The sequence below is a fragment of the Pelophylax lessonae genome (assembly GCF_965119305.1).
Source record: "Pelophylax lessonae genome assembly, chromosome: 2".
NCBI classification, from domain to species: domain Eukaryota; kingdom Metazoa; phylum Chordata; class Amphibia; order Anura; family Ranidae; genus Pelophylax; species Pelophylax lessonae.
This window is the reverse complement of record NC_138769.1, coordinates 305,058,054-305,078,020: the sequence shown is the minus strand read 5'-3', so window position 1 is coordinate 305,078,020 and position 19,967 is coordinate 305,058,054. Positions and strand designations below refer to the sequence as shown.

At 44.0% G+C, this 19,967-nt stretch overlaps 1 protein-coding gene across 2 annotated transcripts in view; it reads right to left on the bottom strand.

Moving 5' to 3' along the window:
* Positions 1 to 19,967, bottom strand: part of SYNRG (synergin gamma) — a 155,267-nt gene that overhangs the window by 38,702 nt on the left and 96,598 nt on the right. The gene's annotated exons all lie outside the window — the stretch shown is intronic.

Here is a 19,967-nt window from a genome sequence, read left to right as displayed (position 1 = left end):
CTTGTTTATTCATAATGGGGCGGCATATGCCTTCTTCAAAACTCAATAGTTGTACAATGACTTGCAGAAATAATGCCCTCAAATTTAATCTGAGCAGCACAACTCTCTTTTGACAGTAATGTAAATGTTAGGGAAAGCATACAGTACCAAGAAAAACAGGACCCCCCCCCTCTTTTCTTCAAATTTGTCATATTTTACTTAAATTTGTTGAGCATATGTAGCACCCTTCTAGGTAGGTGCTAGGAAAAAGCATTTGGAGGCTCTTTTCTGCTTCTCAGGAGAGCATGATCTGTTAGTTTGGTCTGTCACACATTTCCAGGTGTGATTTATTGGGTCTAAGGGAGTCTCGCCACTGGGTCCAATAAGGGAGCTTGTTGGACAGGAAACCTGACCAGTAGCACACCTGGTTTATGGCTGTCCCAGAGGGAAGGCATTGCCACAATGCATCCTGGGATGGGCAATAAATCTGGATGGAGCATGTGACAGGGTGTCTTTTGGTGGGGACAAAGTTCCAGGAGAGGAGGTGGACGGCTGTCTCTCCTCCTGCAAGTGTGAGGAAAGTGGTTCAGGCAGTCAGCATAGTGAACCAGGTGTGGAGCTGAGCTGCAGAGGATCCAGAGTGCTGACCAGTGGAGCTGCTGGCAGAATCATCTTGGGAAAAACAGTGTCCATGAGCACCAGATCATCTGCCTAAGCGTTTGCCTAGGAGAGGGGACCACTCCAGAGAAGTCAGGGGATCAAGGAGCTAGCTCACACAAGGAGTGTATCAGTAAAGGGGGTGCCGTGTAGTTGACCCTGAGGATTAGGAACAAAGGGGGTGCCAGGAAGGGCCCTGAAGTTGTTCTGCAGTACAGTCCAGTTTACCTCAGGATAAGGTTTACCTCAGAAGGCCCATTCAAATATACTTCACAGCTAAGGGCAAAGTGATACAGCGACCTAGCCGTGACTAGCGTTACTTAGCATTTTCAAGTCATCCCAGCCTATTGTTCTTAGTGTATACAGTTGGAGTATCCCACTCATTCCCTTCTCCCATCCAAGTTCCAAATAAAAAACACAAAAACCAAAGCTACCGGACTGTTTACTGACTGAGCTAAAACACTTGGGAGAAATGTCAAACTGTCATGTTGTTGCTAATGGAAACCCAGGGGAACCCATAACCAGCAGCTCCCAAGGGAGTAGTGCTACACATGTAAAAAAGTATCACAACTTATGAGGTACAAGTAAGGTTTAAAAACCAGCAATGATTTTGACTAGTTTTTAGTCACAGTAGAATTCCAGGCAAAATCAGTCTAATCTTAAACCAGAAGTAAACCCGTAGATTTAACAGTTTAAAAAAACAGTTACATTTCCGGTACATGCCAGGATTGCAGCCATCACATTGGATGGTGTTCTTAACCTGTCAAACCATCCAATGGCTGGTGTCAGAACTGATCATATGTGCAGCATCATGGCAGTTGAAAATTAAACAGAGACCAAGATAACATCTTCCTTGGCTGAAAAAGATAGGAGGGTTTACTTCCACTTTAAAAATGCGCCTTTCCCCCTTCTAACACCTATGCTAACTAACCCATATAACAAAAAAAAAAAAAAAAAAAAAGATGTATATACTAAACTATTTTCAGCCCACTCTGGTGCGGTCATGTGATCTGGCTACCCTCTGTCAGCCAGTGGAGGTTGCAGAGGAAAGGAAAGAGTGCCGACAACAGAAGGCTCATAGGAGCCTATAGATGACGTCACTGCTCCAGGCGTAACCAGTCATTGTGCGCGCTGTCTCCTCTCCCCTACAACCACCGCCACTGACTGACAAAAGCGGAGATCACGTGACTGGATGGAGTGGCCAGGAAATTGGTAAGTATACAGGTCTTTCTTACATAAGTTAGTCAAAATAGAGGTTAGAAAGGGAGAGGGAGCATGTTAACACTTGGGTTAGGGTTTTGCCTGAAATTCTACTTTAAGGACTCGACAAAAAAAATTTGCGTAATTTTGAACTGACAATATATTTGTATAGCAAATAAAACAATCAAGTTTCCAATTTTTAATATCTCCTCTTTCTACTGCCTAGTAACAGGAGAACAGGAAATCTCTCCAATAGGAATGCAAGCAGTAACAAAGTAACTTTTTCACCCCTTTCAGACAGGGTGGACACCGTCAAGCAGATCTGCCTGTTCAGCGGGGAATCTCTCCGCTGATCCTCACTGAGCAGGCAGACGAAAGGTCCGTGTCCTCTCCACTATGCAGAGCGGACACTGCCCATTGTTCTCTATGGAGGGGTTGGATGTAAACAAACCGCCTGTCTGTTTACACCCAACTGTCATCGGATCTGCCGAATGGATCCTTATCTGTCTGTTTTTAGCGGACCGGATGCTGACAGGCGTCAGTGGACACATGCCACTCTATAGACAGCAATGGATGGTCTAATCAGGTCCGCCTGAAAAACTGACAGGTCGGTCAGTGTGAAAGGGGTCTCATGAGTATTTATTGTTGTTGTTTTATCCTCCCTTCCTTTCTCAATGACCTCTGTTCCCCTCATTTCTTGGTCTAGTGTCAAAAATAAAAAGTGAAGCACCCTTGTGGGATTAAAGCAGTACAAACCCGCTCAAAGTTCTAGACCTTTCTCTACTCTATTAAAAATGTCAAGTTTTAGACTTTTATCTAGTGATAGCAACAAATGGAACAATTTTTCACCTGATCCATCGAAGATACAACTAACTTGGAAAATAGGATAATCAAAATTGTAGGCAAATTAAAAAAATGCAAACAACTGCTAGGCGGTAGCCTATAGAAAAAAAAAATCTAAATATTTAAATCAGATTGTTAATATTTGCTACCAAATTAGTGGTATTGGTCGTTTTGTGTGCATATGATTAACTGGCAATACTTCGAATATGTCTTGGAACTGATGAAAAATCGTTCCATCTATTGAAAAAAGAAATAGAGTAATTTATTGAATGAGTTTTATAGGAACAACTCCAACACTTATGATTCTACAATGAACATACAGAATAAATGGCCAATCTATTGCCTAAATTTGTTCTTTAAAGTGTCCTAAAGTTCCTTTGAGATTTCAAAATCGCATGACAAGTCACACCTTATTTGTGCCTATGGAACCAATCAAATTGGTGCGACTCCAACTTACACCGATTTGAAAAAGGTTCATGAACTATTTTTGGCGACTTCATGTGCGACTTGCTTTGACATCGGTGTATGAAATCTGACATGAAATCGTGCTGAAGTAGCGTGATTTCAAAGCAGCATCATAAACACAATCAATAAATGGTGTATTACATGCTGTTCATACTTAATCACTATGAGATTCCTTTTCTATATTCTGCAAAAAACCTGGTTGACCCTACTTTTCACTATTTCCACCTTCTGTTCATGTCCCGACTGCAGTTGGGGATTTTGCAGAGCCGTGTTGGCAGCTACTGCACATGCCCAGATTGCAGTGAGTTTCTATGCTGAGCATTTCTCACTTATCACATCCAAGCAGTCACATAAGTAGGGATATATACAGTGGTAAATGACAGCCTACTCCCTCCCTCCTCCTTCATGCCCCCTAACCAGCTAAACACAATGGGGGTGGGATATTACATCTTGATTGATGGAGGCTTCTCCTCCCTGTTAGTCTAAGAAGCAGGCTGGGTGCGCATGACACAACCCGTGACTGGCAGAAATCCACCCACACCATGGTATTGCCAAAAATAATGAGGATTTTGGAAGTTCCTATTCAGCAGTGAATGTAATGAAATGCCCATTTCTTTATTACAGTAACGGTCTAGGCATAACAAGGAATACCAAACAACAACCGACAACTAATAAATAGCTGCCACTCGAGAAAGCATACCATGCCGATTCATATTTCACAATTGTTATCCAACAGGGTATAATCATAGCAACCACCATAACAGACTCCCGGCTCTAATTATATATTTGCACTACTATAGACCAATTACGGGTGGACCCAGAGATGTATATATGGAGCCCCAAGGCCCGAAATGAGCAACAAGGACATTGCCCAAATTTCTAGGCTGGGGTGACGCCCCAGACATCCGTATGAGCACCCATTCCACAGGGAATCAACCCACCCATGTCTAAAAGAAAACACAAAAATACATCACCTAAAACATTACACCCATGGTTGAACCCATTCATTAAATTACTTTTACAATCAGAATTACATAAACAAATGAGATTGCAAATAACGTTTTTAAATATAAAAAAAAAAATCGACACTGAAGACTAAATAATCCCATCATCTAGGGATAAGAAAATGCATCATTATTTTCAAACTTTAGACTAGTTAGTAGGTCAACTCCATATTCATTCATATCAGAGAAAAGGTTTGAAGCGGAGAGCTTCATTAAATCCTGGATATTTTGTAGCTGACAAATTAAAATATCCATTTGGTTTCTCGTTGTAAGAGAAACTTATCTACATTACCTCCTCCATTTTTGGGAATGTACTCCAAGGCAAAATATTTCATCTTGGTGACATCAAATTGATGGTATAATCCCATATGACAACTTATCGGACTCTCAAATTTCTTATTAGAGACCAATTTACCATGGTTCCCAATTTCTCATGCAGAAATGTTGGTACTTATTGGAGACAGATGATACTATTTCTAAACACATAAAAAAATATCCAGAAATACCATTTAGAAGTTCTGTGTCTCCACTCCATGTAAAAAAAGGAAGGTCCTAAAACTACAAGTACTTTCCCCATGTAGAAACTGCAATTTTTGCCAATATATATGGAAAGCACAACAAATTCTGTTACCTAAGGGCAGAGGGTATAGACCAAATTTCTTTGTAAATTGTAAATCTGTGGGCATGGTTTACTACATGGAATGTGAATGTGGCGTTTTTTATGTAGGCAAAACGAAGAGGCCATTTTTACATAGAATTAGGGACCATGGTAAATTGGTCGTCAATAAGAAATTTGAGAGTCCAATAAGTTGTCATTTGGGTACCATCAATTTGATGCGACAAAGATTAAATAATTTGTTTGCCTTGGAGTACATTCCCAAAAATGAAAGGAGAGGTGATGTAGATAGGTTTCTCTCACAACGAGAAACCTTTTCCCTAATATTATGAATGAATATGGAGTTGACCTACTAACTAGCCTGATCTAAAGTTTGAATATAAGGATGCATCTTTTCATCCCTAGATGATGGGTTTATTTCGTATTCAATGTAGATTTTTGATGTTTAAATACCTTATTTGCAATCTCATTTTTTTATGGGATTCCGATTGTAAATGTCGTTTTTTAGGTGATCTATTTTTGTGTTTTCTTTTAGACATGGGTGGGTTGATTCTCTGTGGAATGGGTGCTCAAAACGGACGCCCGGGGCGTCACCCTGGCCTAGAAAATTGGGCAATGGCCTTGCTGCTCATTTCAGGCCAGGGGGCGCCATATATATATCTCTGTGTCCACCCCTCTGTGTCTATAGTGATACAAATATATAATTAGAGCCGGGAGTCTGTTATAGTGGATGGGTTTGCTATGGTTACACCCTGTTGGATAAAAATGGTGAAATATGGGTCAGCATTGTAAGGATAGTATGCTTTCTCGAGAGGCAGCTGTTTATTGGTTGTTGTTTGGTACTGCTTGGAATTCCTAGACCGTTACCCTAATAAAGAAATGGGCATTTCATTACATTCACTGTCGAATAGGAACTTTCAAAATGGTTGCAGCTGTTTCCGCGCATGCGTGTGACGTCGTTATTGACGTATGGGGTGACGCGTGCGGGGCAGCCAATAACGCTGCAGTACCTGACCATTGACGTTGGACAGCAGAGAATGGGCCTCCGCATACCGGCAGTGACGTCAGATGCTGCCAGGATGGAAGGAGCATATCAAATCCTCCCAGGGTGGCGGTCTGCCAGCTATGGCCATTTGCCCTGGTGTGAGCCTGCAGAAACTGGATGTGAGGTTTGGACAGGTAATTTAGCTAGATCCTCCTCCTTTCTACAGCATGGGGAGTTTTATCCCCATAGACTTATGTAATGGTAATGCTGCAAGTGGGAACATATTTTAGTGCTATTCCAATATCCTGTAGTGTCTGTTTTATCTCGAGATTTGGTGTTGTCCTGAGAGTGTTGCAGACATTGAGAACTTGTTATGCCTGCTACGATTGTGGCATTTGGATTGATTTTTTTTTTTGAGGGTTATTCCCATTAAGGTAAGGACGTTTTATATATTGTATAGTATTCAGGGGGAACGATGTTGTCCATTTTGGTGGTGTGGGTTAAGGTTTATATTGAGATTGTTGGCATATGTATTCCTTATACAGGCTACAACTATTGAGAAACACTGCCCAAATCCTGAAGTATCAAGAAGCTAAAAGCTGACTATAGGATCCAATTGGATCCTGCCATTGGGATTATCCCATTTGGCTATGGAATTATTGGTCATAGTTTTCAGGAGAGGATTTTGGGGGTTTTGGAATTTAACATTTCATAAAAAGTACATTCAACCATTTTTTTGTAACATTCAAATTATGATTAATCTCACATCTTTGCAGGCTTTGCCTGGGCCGGTATGTTTTCACTATAATACACTGATATTCCACAGAGCTACACACTTGTGATTTCTCATCATATTTTTGAACACTTTGCAGGCACCCGGGGTGAGAACAGTTCATTAGATGTCTTATGGCTATATATGAATGTTAAAATCAATTGTATTTTTGTAAATAAATGTAAAATTATTTTTTCATGTGGTATTGTTGTGGACCTTTAGGATCCCTACTTAATAAATTGATATTGTTTTTCATTTGGTCTTTAGGGTTACCATGTACAAGACTCTAAGTCTGAGGAAGCCACAATTGTGGTGAAACATGTTGAGCGTAAACCTCTGTACAAAGGCCATATTAATTTATTATGGTTTTTTTTTTTAGGTTTTCTTTTAAAACCTTTGATATTTGAAATAAGGATTAATAGTAATATTTTAGCTAATGACTTCATACTCAAAGTGCAAGTGCTTCAATAAACTGCTCATCAAGATGTCAAAAATAACGGGGGAAAAAAAAAAAAAAAGTTAGGTCTTATCACAATCCAGGATTAAATTAGTACCCCAACTGGGTATTGGAACCAAAAACAACATTGTGCAAAAATGTGTAAATAAGCAAAAACAGGTTAAACATTAATCTATACAGTGATAAAGGTAAAAAAATAATACAATTTGGTGACTTGATTTTCATAGAATATTTACCATCACAGAACAAAATCAGTGTGCCCAGTGTTATCCGTTGTGCAAATGTCATCAAATTCCTCAGTGCTGTGATCACTCTCCCTTGCACCTCAATCCACACTGTGTGCTATCAACTCACCTCATTCCCTACACCACAAGGTCTAAAAGGATTAAGGGTGTAAAAATGGATTTTTGTAAGAACTTACCGTAAAATCCTTTTCTCTTAAGCTCATTGACAGACGTAGTCTTCTTGATTCTCAAGAGCTGGGTTATGTTGTCTCCGCAGGAGTAGGACTAGGCAGAATGACAAAACGTTCTGGCTCCACCTTAGGGGCAGTCCCTGAGGGTATATCCTCCCTCTCTCTGCTACAGGGAATCAGTTCTGTTTAAAGCAGTACAGAGAATTTAACCCAACCCAACTCAATGATAGAGGGGCGGGTACTACGTCTGTCAATGAGCTTAAGAGAAAAGGATTTTACGGTAAGTTCTTACAAAAATCCATTTTTCTCTATCGCTCATTGACAGACGTAGTCTTCTTGATTCTCAAGAGCTGGGACATCCAGAAGCAGTGCCACAAATGAGGGGTGGGATTGACAAAATCAAATCCAATCTAGAAGGCCCAACCGGTGCCAAACTAGAAGTTTTAAAGGCTCATATAAACAAAGAATGAGACTAAAGAAAAATTTTCCAACGGAAAAAACCCTCGAGGTAGACCACTGGTCTCCTCAAATTGCGGCCTGCAAAACCTTGCGGCCAAACGAGGCATCAGACGATGCCATTACATCAACTTTATAATGTTTAGTAAAGGTATGCACCGACGACCAGGTAGCCGCCTTGCACACCTGGACCACTGACGCCTGATGGCGAAAGGCCCATGACGCACTAAGCGCCCGAGTGGAGTGCGCCTTAACAGGGAACGGGGGCTCCCGACCCTTAATAGAATAAGCCTGTACTACCGTCTGTCTGATCCATCTGGAAATGGTCGCGGCAGATGCAGGCAACCCCTTTTTGGGTCCATCTGGGATCACAAAAAGTGAATCCGTCTTGCGAAACGAGTCTGTCGTTTTCAAGTATACCCTGATCGCCCGGACCACATCCAAGGAGTGTAACGCAAACTCCCGAGGATGACTGGGCTTAGGACACAGGGAAGGTAATACAATTTCTTCATTCAGATGAAATTCTGAAACCACTTTTGGTAGGAAGGATGGATTCGGACGAAGAACCACCTTATCTCTATGAACCACCAGATATGGTGAACGACAAGATAATGCGGCCAGTTCTGACACCCTGCGTGCAGAAGTAATAGCCACCAAGAAGGCCACCTTCTGGGACAACGTGGGTAGAGGAATCTCCCTAATATCTTCAAAGGGAGGTTTCTGAAGAACCGACAACACTAAATTAAAATCCCAGGGGGGTAACGGCGCGTGCACTGGCGGAGCCAGATGTCGCACCCCCTGGATGAAATTCCGCACCAAGGAATGAGTAGCCAAAAGGCTTCTGAAAGAAGATAGCTAATGCTGAGACCTGACCCTTGATAGTACTCAAGGCCAGTTTCTGCTCAACCCCTTGTTGCAGAAAAGCCAATATTCGACTAATCGAATAAGACCGAGGACGGAACCCCAAAGGTTCACACCATGCAATGTAGGACTTCCATGTGCGATGATAAATCTTTCTGGAAGTCGCTTTCCTTGCTTCAACTAGAGTAGGAATAACTGAAGCTGACAAACCTTTGTCCTTCAGCACCTGGGTCTCAATAGCCAGGCCGTTAAAGCCAGCGATCGTAAAGCAGGATGGAAGATCGGTCCCTGAGACAGTAGATCCTCCCTGAGAGGAAGTCTCCACGGGACGTCCGCCACCAGTCTGACCATGTCGGCGTACCAAGCTCGACGAGGCCAGTCCGGAGCTACCAGGATTACTGGGATTCCTTCCTCCTCTATTCTGCGAAGAAGTCTTGGCAGTAACGCGAGAGGAGGGAAGGCATATATTAGCTGGTATTGCCCCCACGGGGCGATCAGTGCGTCTGCGGTTTCTGCTAGAGGATCGCGGGAGCGAGCCACGAATCTCTGAACTTTCCTGTTGAATCGTGATGCCAACAGATCCACATCCGGGGTGCCCCACCGTAGGCACAACTGGTGGAAAACGTCTGGATGGAGGGACCATTCCCCCTGATCCAGGGTCTGACGGCTGAGATAATCTGCCTGCCAATTCTCCACCCCCGGAATGAACACCGCAGAGATTGCTGGAACAAATCGTTCCGCCCAGCGAAGAATGCAAGCCACTTCTTTGGCCGCTCGGACACTCTTGGTGCCCCCCTGGTGATTGACATAAGCCACGGCCGTGGCATTGTCCGACTGGATCCGAACCGGGCTGCCCTGGAGCTGCTCGGTCCAGTGAATCAGACAAAGTCTGATCGCTCTCAGTTCCAATACATTTATCGGTAACCTGGATTCTTCCGGGGACCAAAGTCCCTGGACAGATAACTGACCGAGAATTCCTCCCCATCCGGATAGACTGGCATCCGTGGTCACTGTCGTCCAATATATTGGCAGAAATGACTTTCCCTGGCTGAGCATCGGAGACCGAAGCCACCATACCAGAGACTCTCTGGTCTGTTTGCTCAATCGGATCTGATTGTCCAGGGATTCCGATTCCATCTGAGAAGGATCTCTTGCTGAAGAATTCGGGTATGGGACTGGGCAAATGGGACTGCTTCGAACGAAGCCACCATCAACCCCAGAACCCTCATGCAAGTCCGAAGGGAAGACCAGCTGTTGGACAGTAACAACTGGACTGCAGATTGAATCTTTCGGAGTTTCCCTACCGGAAGAAAAACTCTTGTCCTGACTGTGTCTAGAATTAGACCCAGATATTCGAGCCTCTGGGTGGGAACCAGAAATGACTTTTGCAGGTTCACCAGCCACCCGAATTCCTGTAAAGAAATCATAGTAATTTCTATGTTTTGTAGCAAGGTCTGAGGAGACTCTGCATGAAGCAGAAGATCGTCTAGGTAACCTAGAATCGATATACCTCTTTGGCGCAGAAGTGCCAACATTGGGGCCAACACCTTTGTGAAGACCCGCGGAGCCGTGGCGAGACCGAAAGGTAACGCCACAAACTGATAGTGGTTCTCCTCTACGGAAAAGCGTAGAAAACGCTGATGTCCTGCGAAAATGGGAATGTGAAGATAGGCGTCCTTGATGTCTATGGACGCTAGGACATCCCCTGGATGCAGGAAGGCTGCTACCGTGCGAATGGACTCCATTCTGAATCTTCTTATGTTGACAAAAGAATTGAGTGCTCTTAAGTCCAGAATTGGACGCACTTTGCCCTCTTTCCTGGGTATTGTAAACAGGTTTGAATAAAAACCCTTGAAACCGTTCTGTCCAAGGAACGTGGACTACCACTCCTTGTTGTAGTAAATCTGTGACTGCTCTCCGCAGATCTTCTAAACGATCTGCGGATAGTCGGATATTGGAAGGGAAGAATCGCGCCGGTGGGAGAGATCGAAACTCGATCTTGTACCCTGACCTTATGACTTCGCAAACCCATTTGTCCGGGATTCTGGAAAGCCATGGATCCGGGAACCGGCGAAGACGTCCCCCCACCCCAGTTATGGGTGGGGGCGCACCTTCAGGCTTTGGATGGTTTATCTTCAGGTCTGGAGGGGGCGGGCTTTTGCTTGCCCGACCAACGACCCCTGACGCCTCTCCTGCAGGAGCTTTGGAGGACTTAGTTTTTTCACCCGCTGGACGAAAAAACCTCTTGTGAGCAGAAAAAGAAGGCCCTCGTCTTTGACGAGTTCCTCTACCTTTAAAATTTTGCGGTAAAAAAGGTGCTTTTTCCACCGGTGAGATCCTTAATGATCTCATCTAAGTTGGCTCCAAATAGACGCTCTCCTGAAAAGGGGATATTAGCCAATGCTTTTTTGGAACCTTGGTCGGCTAACCAACCTTTTAGCCACAGTGTACGCCTGAGAACCACTGCTGAGACTGATGCTCGCGCCATTAATGGAGTGGCGTCTAACGCCGCATCACATACAAACTGTAACCCCTGTATCATTTGTTCCAACAAATCTGATACCGCCTGAGGGACTTCTTCTAAGTCCCGGCGTAACCACTTGGTCCATTCAGTTACAGCCTGCGAAACCAGACCAATAGCAATTATTGGTCTGAAAGCTGATCCAATCAAGGAAAACATGGTGCGAGACATAGCTTCTATCTTGCGATCCACTGGATCTTTAAAAGACGGAGCGTCTTCTAAAGGAATAACCGTGGCTTTATTCAATCTAGCAATAGGTGAATCCACCACAGGTGGTTCTGTCCATTTCTTAATAAGGGTTTCCTCAAACGGATAACGCCTGTCAATGCGTTTAGAAATATTAAAAGTGCGTTTTGGCAGACGCCATTCTTCTTCGATTGGATTGCCAAAACATTTGGGCAATGGAAAAACCTTCGCCACTTTGATGCGCTTTTTAGTCCCAAAAGGGATCTCAGTTTCAGCTATTTCTGATGGAATACCCTGTAACCTTAAAGTCTCTTGAACAGATACAATGAGTGCGTTTACCAACGCTTCCTCTCGGGCTATGGCGGATGCTCCTCCTCACTGTCTGAAGAGACAGGACCCGAGACACCAATACCAGATGAAGTACCTGCAACTGCAGAAATAGGCTCAGAGTCTGAATCCGAGGTTTCAGATAATAAGGGGTTAGGCGGGGGTCGCTTTCTTGCGCCCTGTCCCTGACAAGCCACTTCCACCCGGGACACAAAAGTTTCCATAATAGCTGACAAAGATTCAATTGTCAATGGGGTGCTGGAGGATCCCGCAGACTCCTCGAGGGGATCCGGAGGAGATACATGAGTGGCAGGGTCCATGTTAATACAGGACACCTTTGCCAGCAAAACAAAAAAACTTTTTCTTTTTTTTTTTTTTTTTTTTGTGTGTCTCCCCCTAGCGCAATAGCGCCCCTCAGAGTACCTGCTTCTCGATCCCAGAGAGAGAGAGAGGGACCCCCAAGGCTCACCAACCGATGCAGTGCAGTTTCCAACAAACTGCAGTCAGCGTCTGTCTTACACAGACTGGAAGGAGCTGTTTGCTTTTTCCCGGGCAGAAGGCGTGGCTCCGCCCCCTGTGTACGCCTTCCGGCGTTCCCAGCCCTCCACGAGGTAGCTGGGCTCACAAAACATGGCCGCTCCCATAGAAGAGACATAAGACTCCAAAAACATGGCGGCCGGCGTGACCTGAGGACATACATGCATTCGGTCTACGGCAAAATGGCGGCGGACCGCCGATATCGTCTTCCCAGCACATCCACCTGCACTCTGCTAAGAGGTGACATATGGATCTACAGAGATACACTGCACATAAGGTAGGATTATACCTCCTATGTCTGCTGTAATGTTACAGTCTGCTGGGTAGAGTGTTAGCTCTTGAACCAAGTCCACTTCCCACAAACACATGCTGTATTACAAGGAGGACTTGTAAGTATCAGATATATACTGACCATATATGGAGGGGCCCATAATATATACTGCCTCATAATGAGGAAAAAAGGGAACGTTTACTCACCATACCGAACCGACAGGCACCCTCTCTTCACAATACCCTCTCCACCGGGGTGGGGGTTTGTGGACGCCTCGACTCTCTGGTACCTGGCGTCCAAGCGAGACTTTTAACTCGCAAAGTCAGTCCCTTTACTGGGACTCCGTCGCGGCCGACCCAGCGCACTGGTCTGCACGCGCTCGTAGGCAGAAACCGGGGTGACCACTGGATCTCAACATCCAGCCCGTCGCCCGGCCCCGCATACTTACTTGAATATGTCGCGGCCGACCAAGCGCAATGCCATGGTCTGCGCGCGCTCGTAGGCCGGCTGGGGTGACCACAAGTGTCGCCCAGTCCGGCATTTTTGCTTGAAGATCTCACAGGAAAAAAACACTGGAGAAAACTACCTAAAAAATGTCTTTTTCTTAAAGAAAAAAAAAAAGTCTTGCCAGGACCAAAAGATCCCAGCAAGGAACTTGGGTCCTTACTCCTGACTAGACAGAAAAAAACTGATTCCCTGTAGCAGAGAGAGGGAGGATATACCCTCAGGGACTGCCCCTAAGGTGGAGCCAGAACGTTTTGTCATTCTGCCTAGTCCTACTCCTGCGGAGACAACATAACCCAGCTCTTGAGAATCAAGAAGACTACGTCTGTCAATGAGCGATAGAGAAAGTAGGGTACACACTAGTAGAAAATCTGCCGAAAATTCCCGCCCGATGTGAAATCGTCCGATTTTCGCCTAGTGTGTACACAACTTTCAGCAGCCGATGCCGACATTTTCAACGAAAAAAAACGGAGGGACAAACACCAACATTTTTTTCGTCTGTCCCCAGACGACCGATTTTCGTTTAATGTGTATGCAGTACGTCGGTGAAAAATCAGATACGAAAGACCGCGCATGATCTGAAGTTGCTGAAAACCCTGAAGTTTAGGAACAAATGTGCCAAAAAAAAAGAAAAAAATAGGACGAGAAATTTCGTGAACATTTATGCACTGTCGACTAAAAACGGTAATGAACGCTGAGAAGATATTTCTCCCGATTTCAGTCAAGTGTGTACGGCCCTTAAGCCATTCCTCTTCATGGGTGGCTATATCATATCCTTTCTTCCAATCAGCAATGCAATGGTATATGCATCAGAAACTATGAACTTTCAAGATCGGCCTAAAACCCGAACTGATGCGGTTGTAAAAGATAGAATATATATATATATATATATATATATATATATATATATATAAAGTTTTAATTGGAATACTACACAATGAGGATTTGCTTTCTTGTATAATCAGATCACCCACTGAAGGAGAGGCGAGTGGATAGTGGGAGAGAGTGAGACAGACCCATATACCATTGCATTGCTAGCTCAATTTTTTTTTTTTTTGCACATCTTGATGAGCAGTTCATTGCAGCACTGGCACTTTAAGTACAAAGTCATTAGATAAAATATTATTATTCACATTATTCAATATCTACCTTGAGAGATCAGACATGTAATATTACGGTTTGCAATTCTTTATATAGTTTCAATATTCTTTTCATTTTTGAAGCATAGTGCCACTTCATATTTGTAAACAACTCTACCAGCTTTGCACACCTAGAGAGTGAAAGTTTTGCCCATTCTTCTTTGCAAAATAGCTCAAGCTCTGTGAGATTGGATGGAGAGCATCCATCTGTGAACAGCAATTTTTCAAGTCTTGCCCCAGATTCTCAATTGGATTTAGGTCTGGACTTTGACTGGGCCATTCTAACACATGAATATGCTTTGATCTAAAGTTCTAAACCATTCCATTGTAGCTCTGGCTGTATGTTTAGGGTCATTGTCCTGCTGGAAGGTAAACCTCCGCCGCAGTCTCAAGTTTTCGATTGTAACATGACAAAATTCAAGGCACTGTAAACAGCCTAAAAACAAATAAATTGGCTATACCTTAACAAATAAGGAACGCAAAAATCGTTAGGTTTAGTTGCTGGGCTAAATATTAGAAAAGGAAAGTCAAATGATCTAAGAAACCTTGACAGTGGAATGACTCTGCAGTTTGGGGGCTGTTGGCCTCCTGTAATTAAGGCAAACATTTTTACAAAGAATGGTGCAAAAATATAAAATCAAATGAGTAGTATTTTTAGGATTGGATAAACCTTTGTAATAAAAAGGTCAGAAAAGAATGGCCAGATCTGTTTACACTGAAAAAGTTCACAGCAGCACATACAGCCACTCGTTAACCACTCCTGCACCAGCCGCCGCAGTTGTATGGCGGCAGTCTGGCGCTCCCAGGCAAAGTGCAGTACATGTATGGCGCTCGTCTGGATGGAGCCAGGGGCCGATCGTGCGCCGCCGGAGGCACGCTCCCGCCCTCGTTTGTCAGTTGGGGAGCCAGCGCATGTGACAGTTAGAATCACGCCCCTAGGGACACATTTAACCCCCACCAGTACAGGTAACCCCTTTCCTGCCAGTGTCATTTTTACAGTAACAGTGCATATTTTTATCACCGATTACTGTATTAATGTCACTGGTACCCCCAAAAGTGTCAAAAATGTCAGTTAGGGGTCCGATCTGTCCGCCGCAATGGCGCAGTCCCGCAAAAAAAAAAAAAAAGAATATCTATCCTGTCTACAATCATTGGTACCTTTATACTGTAGAGAATGTTTCCTTGGCCCACGTTAGGTCTCTTTATATCAACTGAGCATTTTTGAATGCATGCCTCGGTATTGTTGCCAACCCTGTTCAACGTTCTATGGGCACTAGACGAGTCGGAATTTATGACAAAACCCCTTCGCTTCCGGAATCCGGTAGTATCTGTACTCACGTAATACTGTGGTTACCACACTTCTTTGCTGTATGTGTTATATTGGGAACTGCTGCTATTCATTCTCACTATGCCAGCATAAACCAAGGTTTTGGAACATCTGATTATGCAACTGTGGTCTTGACAAAGGTGATAGATAATGAAAAAGGTAAGGCAGCTTTATATTTTAGCTACAGTATCTTCACACTAGTACCCAATGTGATCCATCACAATAAAGAAATAAGTGAATTCAAAGTTTGCTTTAAAGGTCTGCATATAAAGCTGATCATAAATCATAACTAAAGCACCTAAAATAAGCCATGTCATCTCTCTTTTATTATTAATTACGAGAGACATGTCAAGTGCAATATTCTTGCTTTTCTCTTTGTAACTAAAAATGCCATGCCATTAACTTTGCGTGAAACTATTTTGTTGAAACCGTATACCTGTGGACCATGCTTGACATTTTAAGAAGCAAACCTTAATCACTTGCTGTCCATAGGCCATTTTTTAATATGGCCTTTGGAGCAAGTGGTTATTCTAGGATCATGGCTGCATCCTGGTATCAAATTGTTCAGTCAGCCATGTGCTTTCCTATAAAAGTGAGCTGAGCGGCTCTACAGCCACCCAATCACTTTTACAGGGCTTGGAAGGACCATTAACCACCACGCCTCTCCTATTCCACCACGGAGTCTGGGACCGATACAAGTGGTCGGGCCGGCAGCCCAGAGGACAGGAAAGAACATACGTCCCTCTCTATTCGGTGATGCATAAAGCCGGACGCAATGAGGATTTTATCACTTCCAGTTTCAGTTCTGTGTTGACCTGGCTGGTACCAGCCAGGGAAGCAACAGATCAAACTCATCTCAGTTTGATTGGCTGCCTTGAAGGGCAGAGGAGAAATCAGAGGTCTAATAGACCCCAGATCTCTCCATAAAGAGGACCTAACACAAATGTGAACATGCACCTAGGTTCCGCACGCATATGTAAACTATGATTGTGTCACACATTGGAGGTATCATTGCAAACATCAGAATGAGAGGAATTCTTCTAGCACTAGAGCTCATATTTAACTCTAAACTAGTAACTTGTAAAGGCTTTTAAAATGTTGCCTAGGGAGATTTTTTAGGTACCATATAGTTTGTGTGCATAATTTTAAATCTTGACAAATTTGGTATCTTTTTACTCATTGCAACATCATCTTTTATAGTGTGTGTGCACTAAAATGCATTGTTTATTTTTTCCTGAAAATATGCATTTGATAAACAGCTGTGCAAACATTGTGCGACATAAGAAATTGCGGTCTTGTGTAGAGAGCAGAGCTATGGGAGGGACCCACAGCTTTACCCATTACAGGCAGAAAACTACTGGGGGTCGGAGACCAGACCAGTCGCACTGCTAAATGAGAGAGCAGCAGCAGTGAGGCTGGGTTCACACTATTGCAGAACACATGCGATGTCTGAGCGTTGCAAATTAAGCCATACTAATTGTATGGCTGAATTTGCATTGCATTCGCACCAAAATGGTGTAGGACAATATTATATCTTGGTCCGCACTGGAATCAGATCGAATGATGTTCGCACCCATGTGATACAATAGCTGCACCATTTGGCAGTTCACACTGCGATCTGATCTGGGGAGATCATTACTTTTGTATTTACACCCGCAGCAGTTCGCATAAGGCAGTGTGAAGTGCCTGCGAGAGACATGCGATGCGGGAACCCCTCTGGAATCACGCTGGTTCCTGAATCGCAATAGTGTGAACCCAGCCTGAATGGTCTTTATTACAGGATGCTCCCACACAAAATTCTATGCTGGTTTACTGCAAAGATCTGAAAAATACACAGAGCACACCAAGATTCATGCAAGAATACAAATGCCTCTTGTATTTAGACCATATTTCATATCCTGAACTACAGGCACAGTATAAAAAAAAAAAAAAAAAAAAAAAAAAGAAAACCCTTATATTCCAGCCCCCGTTAGAGATTTTCCAGTCCTGTTTTTCTATCACAATGGCTTTAGTTTAGGTCCCAAAAGATGGTGGGAAAGGCTGGCAGAGTGCTCTAGGTATCTTCCTGTGCATGTTGATAGGCCATTCCAGTTCCTCCCACCCTCCCCTGTCACCACCCACAAAGTTACTCTGGATGTTCCCTCCCTGGCCTGGCACTGTACTTATTCTTTCTCTGAGCTGATGCTGTGGCATGTTTCCTCCCCACCAGGCACTCTCTACATTCCCTCCCCACCGCCACCAGACACTCGCCATATTCCCTCTGCATTCCTTGCCCATCTGACATGCTCCACATTTCGAGACAAAAATGGGTTAAAAATGCCGAAATTAATGGCCGCCGAGGAAGGAGGAGGGCGCAGGGCAGGTTTGAAAAGACGCGCCTCTGGCTGGCTGCCTTTCACTGATGTCCCTACTACTGCTATCTGCATGAATGAACTGACACTCTGGGCGGGAGGGCGGGGGGAGCGGCCGCTAATAACTATGTGAGCCTTCACTTCCCTGTCAGCAGACGATGTGCATGAATGAACTGAAGTAACACACCGGGCGGGAGGAGCGGCCACTAATAACTATAAATATGTGAGAGCTTCACTTCCCTGTAATGCGGGTATCTCCTCTGACAGAGAAGTGAAGGTTCACATAGTTATAGTTATTAGCGGCCGCTCCCCCCGCCCTCCCGACCCGGAGTGTCAGTTCATTCATGAACATCGTCCGCTGACAGGGAAGGGAAGTGAAGGCTCGCATAGGTACAGTTATTAGCAGCCACTCGCCCGCCCTCCCGCCCGGTGTGTCACTTCATTCATGCACAATTGCACAGATCGTAGTAGTAGTGACATCACCGGGACATCATCAGGCGAGCTCAGGCGAGCTTACCATTGGTATTAGTAATATGCAGCATGAGGGGGTTAATGTATTGTCACTGCTGGTCACTGATGCATTAGTGACCGACCAGTGACCGTTAATTAACCCCTTTGTGCTGCATTAGTGCAACCAGTATCAGTGCAACCAGTGTTAACACTGATACTGGTTGCACTAATGCAGCACAAAGGGGTTCATTAACTGCCACTGGTTGCTCACTAATGCATCAGTGACCAGCAGTGACAATACATTAACCCTCTCATGCTGCATAATACAAATACCATTGGTAATTAAATTAACCTCTTGCCAACCCGTCACAGTACATATACTGTGACAGGGTGGCAGCGACAGGTGTACGTCGCTGCCTGTTTTTGGTGTATGCCCCTGTTCTATCCAATTTAAAATTATTTGGGGGAAAAAGTCATTTTCGGTTTCGGTTTTCGGCCAAGGGCATCCTGCATTTTCGGTTTCGGCCCAAAATTTTCATTTCGGTGTATCCCTAGTTATATCAATACTGTTGTTCCTAATCTTTGCAGACAGTATATTGACAGGAACTGTACCAGGTGATTGGAGGAAAGGCAATGTGATACCAATATTGAAAAAAGGGCGGAGGCATATTCCGGGAAACTATAGGTCAGTCAGCCTGACATCAATAGTGTGTAAATTATTGGAAGGGATAAGGGACTATATCCAAGAATTTGCTAAGGACAACAGTATCAGCAGTAATTAGCATGGGTTTACAAAAGGACGTTCCTGCCAAACTAACCTGTTATTTTTCGAGGAGGTGAGCTGTGGATGTGGTGTATCTGGATTTTTCTAAGGCATTCGACACGTTTCCAACAAACGTTTAATATTCAAACTTAGGTCTGCGGGCATCGACCACAGGGTTTGTTCTTGGATAGAAAACTGGTTACATGTGCGTGTCCAAAGGGTGGTGATAAATAACGCGTACGCAGACCGGTCTGGAGTGGTAAGTAGGGTCCCCCAAGGCTCAGTCCTGGGATCAATTTTGTTCAATCTATTCATTAATAACAGAGGACGGGATCATTAGCTCAATCTCAGTCTTCGCGGATGACCCAAAAAAAAAAAAAAATAGGCAGGGCAAAAACGTCATCAAGATATAGAAATCTTACAGAATGACCTGAACAAAATAGTGGGCAACTACATGACAACTACATGGCATATGAGGTTTAAATGTAGAGAAATGTAAGTTATTGAACTTGGGGACTAAAAATAAATGCTAAATATGCTGGGGGGGGGCCTCTGGGTGAATGCAGCATGGAGAAAGATCTGGGGGTTCTAGAAGAAGATAGACTAAGCAAGAGCATGCAATGTCAAGCTGCAGCTGCCAAAGCCGGCAGAATATTAGCATGCATAAGGAAGGGGATGCATTTCAGAGATAAAGCTGTAATCCTGCCACTTTAAAAAACCATGGTCCGGCCACATCTGGAGTATTCTGTCCAGTTCTGGCTGCCAATCCTCAGAAGGGATGTATTGGAACTGGAGTCCAAAGAAGAGCTACTAAACTAATAAAAGGATTGGAGAGCCTTAATTATGAGGAGCGATTACAAGTGCTTAATTTATTCTCCCTG